General features: G+C 45.4%; 1 non-coding gene across 1 annotated transcript; it reads left to right on the top strand.

Annotated features, from left to right (window-relative positions):
• Positions 1 to 4,111: 4,111 nt before the first annotated feature.
• On the top strand, positions 4,112 to 4,254 carry LOC116094563. Its single transcript, XR_004120198.1, has one exon. It is a non-coding gene; the product is annotated as a small nucleolar RNA SNORA48 (small nucleolar RNA).
• Positions 4,255 to 8,297: the final 4,043 nt, after the last annotated feature.

Below are 8,297 nucleotides of genomic sequence, written 5' to 3'. Positions count from 1 at the left end.
GTAATGTTTCGGCTAGAGCAGAGGAGTAACTGTAACCGCTCTACCTGCAACATGGAGAAAATAATCGTGTCCCCATGTGGCACAGGCTACTTGTGATGTTAAAGGACTGTGGGGAAAAAAAATGTTGATGCTTTGCACTTTAGCCTCCATGTGGTGAATTTTAAAATGGAGTTTGTCATAGTATAATAATCAAATAACTCTTAAAGAAATAGGAAAATGTAGTGACTATTCAGTACATTATTAATCTGTATCAGCTATTGCTACATAATAAGTCACCTCATGTAATAGTGTGATAGAAAACAAGCCTTGTTTCCTATGAGACTAATGGTTGTCTGGAAGCTCTTCTCATTGGGGTGGACTCGCCTGTCGTGTGGTGAGGCGGTGACTGAAGGAGGGGCATCTGATGCAAAGTAACAGGTCTTTGTAGAGTACGGCAGGCCATGAGAGTTGTTCGGGACCCAGGGAAATGTCATCATACCAAGCTTCATAATTGTATTCCCTTCATGTCACTTTCTGAGTGACACATGTTTTGGATTGTACTTCTTAAGGTTGACCTCGATGGGAAGGGGAAATCGTTCCTGTCCCTATTTTCTTCGAAGTTCGGCTAAAGAATTTTGACACTTCTACAGGAACCATTTCTTACTCTAATGTAATTCCAGTTCTCTCCAGGGGACCACATGCATTTATGCATTAAATAAAGAGCAGCAGGGACATTCTTTATTTCTTCAGTAAATGACATAGTAGTGTTTATAACAGCTTTGAATTAATTTCTATTATGTTTAATTGTATATATGTATGTGTATGAATGCATGCATGCACATGTGCTTGTGTTTGTGTGTGTGTATGTATGAGAGAGAGAGAGAGAGAGAGAGAGAAAGAGAGAATGTACACACATAAGTACAGGTACCTCTGGAGGCCTGAGGCATCATATCTTCTTGGGGCTGGAAATAGTTGTAAGCCTCATGACAGGGGTGCTGGGAACTTAACACTAGGCTCTGAAAGAGAAAGAAGTGCTCTTAACAGCAGAGTCGTCTCTCTACTCACATCTCTTCCCCCCACCCTTCCTTTTTGAAGAAGGGTCTAACTATGTAGCCTAGTCACTGCCTCTCCTCTGGAATTAAAGCTGCACACCGCCATGCCCACCTTCAGGACACCTGATTCCCGTGTCCATTGTCGCTATAATGAAATGAACTGACCGTCCTACTGGAAACAGCCATAAAGTTTGATAAGCTATTCAGGTAAGTGTTGACAAGCAGGGGGGGAAAAGGTATAAATTAGCAAAAGACTAAGTCCTTGAGCTAAGGAAATACAGGAAAAACCAAGCACACTCACAGCGGCTTTCTGCCTGGCCACACTTTCCAATACAGCACAGTGTGGACCCCAGTGAAGACTGGTGACTCCGCAAAGGGAGAGATCAGGGTGCTGGCTGTAAATGCCACTAGTGCTGGCATCTGCTGATGGAGCCACTGGATGGAAAGGAGCAGCCCACGGAAGCCCGTGCAGCCACGGGCTTCTCCTGTCTTGTGGTGGCATCAGCAAATGCATGGCTTAGAGAACAACCAGACAGAAAGCTCTCGTGAACAGTATGCTCAGTTACCCCAAGATCTGCTGTGTAAACCGTAGTTTGGCTATACTTCGCTTACTTTTCTGTTTGCAACAATCCTATGGAAATTGTTTCTATTTCTGTTTCTTCCTTAAGTTTCATTTTTAAGGAAAATTTGACAAAGACGGATGTTCAAATAAAAGAGGAAATCAAAGCTCTGCAGCTGTGCCTGTCTGCCATTACCGCTTGCTGCAGAGATGCTCAACCCCACCGCATTATTCAACTTCTCGGCCGATGGCGAGTCCTTGGGCAGCATCTCCTTCGAGCTGTTTGCCAAGTTCCAAAGACAGCAGAAAACTTTCACGCTCTGAGCACCGGGAGAAAGAACTTGGATAGAAGGGTTCCTCCTTTCACAGAATTATTCCAGGATTCATGTGCCAAGATGGTGACTTCACAGGCCATGGTGTCACTGGTGGTGGGTCCATCTATGAAGAGGAAATTTGAGGATGAGAACTTCATCTTGAAGCATACAGGTCCTGGCATCTTGTCTATGGCAAATGCTGGACCAAACACAAATGGTTCCCAGTTTTTCATGTGCACTGCCAAGACTACTCAGTGGCAAGCACGTGGTCTCTGGGAAGGTGAAAGAAAGCATGAGGGGTTACGGAAGCCATGGAGCGTTTGGGGTCCAGAGATGGCAAGATCAACATCGCTGACTTGAACAGCTCTCACTCTTCTGATGCGCAGACATCTTACCTACAATGGACCAATTCCTTCTGTGCTCAGGAGACCGTGGGGACTCTATCTGAATATCATAACCTTTGCTCTCACTGAAGTTCTTCGGGGTCCATATTTTCCTAAGTCTCCTCAAAGTCTAGTTAGGTTGCAGAGTTAAGTTTATGATTATGAATAAAAACTAAATAAGAGGACAAAAAGAAATCTAGATTTTTTACTTGTTACTAGCGAATGCTAAATTGCCCACTATCACTAAGCAGTGGTCTCTTGGAGGAATCTTTATAGAAATTCCTTAAAGGAGTCTTCCGTCTTTCAGGTGAACACATTCACATAGGCATGCTCACACATCCACCTACCATGAGCACTCATTTAAAACTGGTAGCATGAGTACCTTTAAAGATGAGGTAAATTATCATCTGCCAAACTAGGTGTTAGCTCGTCCTGCTACTGAAATCTATGACTTGAAAACCAAGCATGGCGGCATACGCCTTTAATCTCTACACTCGGGGAAGAGGCAGGCAGATCTCTGAGTTCAAGGCTGGCCTGGTCTACATACTAAGTTCCAGAACAGCCAGCTACATAGAGAGATACAGTACTCGAAAACCAACCAACCAACCAGCCCAACAAACAAACAAAACAAGAAACACAAGTAAAATGAAGAATTTGTAATCTTCTTGCTCAGAAAGAAGGAATGTCGGCATTTTTGTTTTCTTTTTACTCTGTTCGTTTTGTTTTGTTTGCATTTAGATAATGATATGAAAGATTTTTCTTTTATTTTTCTTTCCTTTCTTTTTTTAAGATTAATTTATTTGTCTTATGTATATGAGTACACTGACACTGTCTTCAGACATACCCAAAGAGGGCATCGGATGCCTTTACAGATGGTTGTGAGCCACCATGTGGAGCTGCTGGCAATTGAACTCAGGGACCTCTGGAAAAGCAGCCAGTGCTCATCTGCTGAGCCATCTCTCCAGCCCCTTTTTTGTTTTGTTTGTTTGTTTTTTGAGACATGATTTCTCTGGATAGACCAGGTGGTCTTGAACTCACAGAGATCCTCCTGCCTCTGCCTCCTATGTGCTGGGATTAAAGGTGCGTGTCACCATATCTGGCTATTTCCTTTTTTATATTTATTTTTACATGTAAGAGTGCTTTGTCTGCTTGTATGTCTGGGTACCACATGCATGCCTGCTACACCAGGAGGTCAGAAAAAGGCATTGGATTTCCTACAGCTAGAGTTACAAATGGTTGGGCGCCATCATGTGAGTTCTGTGAACCAAACCTGAATCCTCTACAGGAACAAGTGTTCTTAACTGCTGAGCTGTCTCTCTAACCCCGAAAATCTGTGAGTAATTTTTTTTAAGATTTTTTAAAGATATATTTATTCATTTTGTGTATATTACTACACTGTAGCTGTCTTCAGACACACCAGAAGAGGGCATCAGATTCTATTACAGATGGTTGTGAGCCACCATGTGGTTGCTGGGAATTGAACTCAGGACTTCTGGAAGAGCAGTCAATGCTCTTGACTGCTGAGCCATGTCTCCAGCCCCTTAGGATTTATTTCTACTTACGCATATGTGTCAGTCAGTGTGTGCCATATGTGTATGTGTGCCAGAAGATAATGTTAGATTCCCTGGAACTGGAGTTAAAGATTTTTGTGAGCCTTCTGATGTAGATGCTAGGATTCAAACTCAGATCCTCTAAAAGAACAACAGTCAGTGCTCTTAAACTTCGAACTATCTCAACAGCCGCCAAAGCTCATTCTTAAGTAACTTTTAGATTTGCAGTATGTGTCTAATTTTTTTCTTCCATGAAGTCTATTATTAAGGACTATTCCCCAGCCGATGAGCAAAAGCCACCTTGTTGGTGGTGCTGTTCTTACATCAGTCAGGGACAGAGCAGATAGCAGTCCTTTGTTCATCCGAGCTTGATGCCTGGCTTGGTGGCCAAAGCTGTTTTAAGCCTAGGATGCATCAAATCAAATCAAATCCAGGCAGTGCAGCATGGGAGGAGGAGGAGGAAGACAGAGACCTGCATTCAGCCATGCCCCACAGTACAAGCAGGGAAAGAAACCCACAGACCTGCCCTCAAGTGCATGGCACAGTCAGGCTTTCCACCACTCCATACAGTGTGGATGGAGGATGTCACCCAGGGGCATGCCAGCCATGTGGCCAGCCTTGCATCAGGACTCAAAACACAGCTCTTGGGAGTCAGAGGCAGGCAGATTTCTGAGTTCGAGGCCAGCCTGGTCTACAGAGTGAGTTCCAGGACAGCCAGAGGTACATAGAGAAACCCTGTCTCAAAAAACAAAGAAACAAACAAACAAACAAACAAAAGACCCAAAACGTGAGAGTTCGTGGTGGTCAGATGGGAGAGAAAGAGATGTGGAACAGTTTGAGCATCATGAAGAGAGATGGAACTGAAGACTCAGGACAGACAGAGTAGCCTGTTCTGAGTGGCCAGCCCCACTACCTGGCGTCATGGTGAGGTCCCAGCCTGAGCTGCCAATGAGGGCCATGTCTGCGTTCATGGCTATGCAGGGATCAGCATTGATGTCCGTGGATCATATTACCACTAGAGAACATTGGGACATCCCTGGTTGTGGATATCCAGGGCCTGTATAGTGAGGTGGGCCCTCACTGGCTGTGGCATTCTGGAGAGCTGGCTCCACCTCTCATCTGTAGCAATGCTCACTCAGGAGAGCAGTCCTTACAACTCACCAAGGCAGCACAGCAGAGCTGGCCCTGGTGGCAGAAGATGACAGGGAGCCAGCCCAAAGGGTAAGGGCTCAAGAGAATTGGCTCTACTACCTACTCTGCATTGAGGTGAGCTGGGGAAATGGGGGAGATGCCTTCTGTCTCATCACCCCTCACCACCTGAAGCAGTCAGGAGAGCTAACCCCTGGGTCAGGAGAGTAGGCAAGCTAGTCCTGTCCCTCGAGGGGCGCATCACTCTGAGAGTTGGCCCTGTACCTTACCTGGGCACACAGTAGAGCTGGCCCAGGTTGAGGAGGAGCAGTTGAGCCAGCCCTGAGGGCAAAAGCATGGGGATGCTGGCCCCACCACTCATCTGCTGTAAGGTGCTATAAGTACTAGGGTGATGGCCTCCCCCAACCCCTTGCCACCTTTTGTAGTAAGAAGAGCTGGCCTGAGGGCCTGTGAACTGGAGAGCTAGCCCTGCCCTTCACTGGCTGTAAGACTCTAGACAGCTGACCCTGCTCCTGGCCTGGGCAACACAGTGGAGCTGTCCCTGAAGGCAAAAGCATGGGTGAGCCAACCCTGAGGATGTTAGAGCAGGAGAGCTGGCCCAGCCCCTCACCTGCTTCAGCACATGGGGGAGTGGACCTCCACTCCTTGACTGGGCAGCACAGTGGAGCTGGCTCTGGCAGCATGGGTGTAGGTGAATTGTTCCCAAGTGCATAAGAGCAAGAGAGCTTACTCTGCCCCCTGCCAGTGGATGCATTGGATGGCTTACCTGGAGCAGTGCTGGAGAGCTTGCCCTGGTGGGAGAGGCATGGGAGAGCCAACAGGTTGACCAGCTTAGCTACCACCCAGGCCTAGATCCAGGGCTCTGAGTTGGCCTACCCCTAAATATGATCTATATCATTTGCAAATATTTGGGGTGCCTGTCCTGCTGGTCCAAATCTGCAGGATCTCCATGACACAGAGCACCAAGAGGATAACTGGGAGGAGTCCCAGTGAGGATACAATATTGATGGTGTCACAGAAGTTCAGAGATCTCGAACTAGACCAATGACTCATTGCAATAAGCATTTGCAAGTAAAGATGTGTGGGCAGAGGGGTATACTGTGTGACACACTGTGACATATTACAACTTCCACGATGAGATGTGTTCTATGGGGGACTTTGGTGCATGATGAGAAACTCACAAAGAGTTAATAAAAAAGTGTTTTTTGTTTTTTTGGTTTTTTTTTTTAAAGTATTATTCAAACACTTTCTTTTAGGTATCTGTCATAATTACCGGTCTGTCATTATTGTATCTAGACTCCAGAATGGTCTCCGATGAGTATTATCTCCTCATAGTCATGACACTGGGCGGTGCTCTCCCATAATACAGAGGGCTAAGCCATGTAACCAGAAAGATGCCAAAGAAATAATACAGTGTGACTCAGAGCTGGTCATAAAATACATTGCAGCTTCCATCTTGCTCAGTTCTGGACTATTCATGGTAGGAGATGCCACGGCTTTAAAACTCTAGCAGCCCTGTGGGGACATCAACGTTGAGGGACTGAGGATCCCTGCCACTAGCCAGCACAGAGACATCAGACATTTGAATCTGTCACCACGGAAGTAGATCCTCCTGCCTTGGGCAAGATTTCAGATGTCCCTAATGTGTTCAAAGTGACTCAGTATCTCAGAGACAGAACTACCAGACTCCTCAGCTCCAGCACTCCCAACCCATAGAAAATGATCATTAATGTTCACTGTGATTATAGATCTAAATCGGCAAAGGAAAGACTTGGAAAAGTGAAAATATCAATGCATTGAAGAAACTGATGGCAGAAGCTCAAGGAACATTAAGGACACACCTGTGAAGGACTCAGAACAGTCTGGAAAATATTTCTGGAAACCAAAAGAAAAGAGATTGTTGTTGATGTTGTTGTTATAATAGATGGCAATAGAAAGCTTAGTGGCATTGTCCCATAAAACAAATACAGAAGAAAAGAGAGGAAAAGAGAGAGAGAGAGAGAGAGAGAGAGAGAGAAGAAGAAGAGGAGGAGGAGGAGGAGGAGGAGAAGGATGGGAAGATAGATCAATTGGTAAAGCCTTTGCTATGTAACCATGAAGACCCAAGTTTTATCCCCAGAACTCACTTTGTTAAAAAGCCAGACATGGCCAGGCGGTGGTGGCGCACCCCTCTAATCCCAGCACTTGGGAGGCAGAGGCAGGCGGATTTCTGAGTTCGAGGCCAGCCTGGTCTACAGAGTGAGTTCTAGGACAGCCAGGGCTACACAGAGAAACCCTGTTTTGAAACACCCCCCTCCCAAAAAAAAGCCAGACATGGTGACTTATGCATGTCCTCATAACAATGAGAAAGCAGAGACAGGCAGATCTCCAAAGCTCACTGGCCAGCCAGCCCAGCCCACTTGGTGAGTTCCAGTCCAGTGTCTCAATAAAAAAAAAAAAAAAAAAAAAAAAAAAACACAACAAACTGCTATGCTTTTCTCAGGAGCATGGATTCCCCCCTCTGGAACTATAAGCCAAAATAAAATATTTATTCCATTAAAGAGAGAAAGAGAGGGAGGAAGGGAGAAGAGGAAGAGAACTGGTTATCCTCTGGCCCCCATCATCCATGTACACACACCAACACACGGATGCGCCTACAGAACTGGGTGATGTAGCTGACCAGATTTCCTGGCAGAGTACTGGATGGGCTGCTGGGATTCTTTGTGCCCTTATAGCAGTATGTGAGAGGGTGGTAAACTGAGGAAGAGCTGTCAAACAAAAAATGACTGAAGACTATCTGATTCTGAAAGTACCCAGGTGATAGGCATATTAATGAGGGATGGCTTTCAGTCAAAGATCAACTCATAGAAACCTAGTCTGGGGATGAAGTGCAAGTATTGACTTCAAAATCTGTGCTCAGAATTTAAAAAGTGCTTAGCAAATACTCCAGAGAACCTTGGGGCTCCGACAAAATCCAGTCATTGTCCCTCAGCTATTCCAACAAACTCCCACCATCAAGAGGCTTATCTTAAGGACACTTATTAGCATAGCCTTTGCCTAAAAAAAAAACCAAATCATTCCTACAAGTCTTGTGTGGGTAATGTACAAAGTTTGGGGAACACATATTGCCAGAAACACTATAGGGTTGAAACGAGGGGACATAAGACATTAAAACCAAAACCCACCTTCAGATGCACACACTTTAATAGACAGGGAAGAGGAGGCGGTACCTCTTCACTATAAAAATATAGGTTGTCACTCTGAAAATCAGTTTGGTGGTTCCTCCGGAAATTGGACATAGTTCTACCAGAGGACCCAGCTATACCACTCCT

The sequence above is a fragment of the Mastomys coucha genome, unplaced genomic scaffold (genome assembly GCF_008632895.1).
Source record: "Mastomys coucha isolate ucsf_1 unplaced genomic scaffold, UCSF_Mcou_1 pScaffold16, whole genome shotgun sequence".
Classification (NCBI taxonomy): Eukaryota; Metazoa; Chordata; class Mammalia; order Rodentia; family Muridae; genus Mastomys; species Mastomys coucha.
Note: the sequence above shows the minus strand (reverse complement) of the source record. Positions and strands in the feature narration are given on the sequence as shown.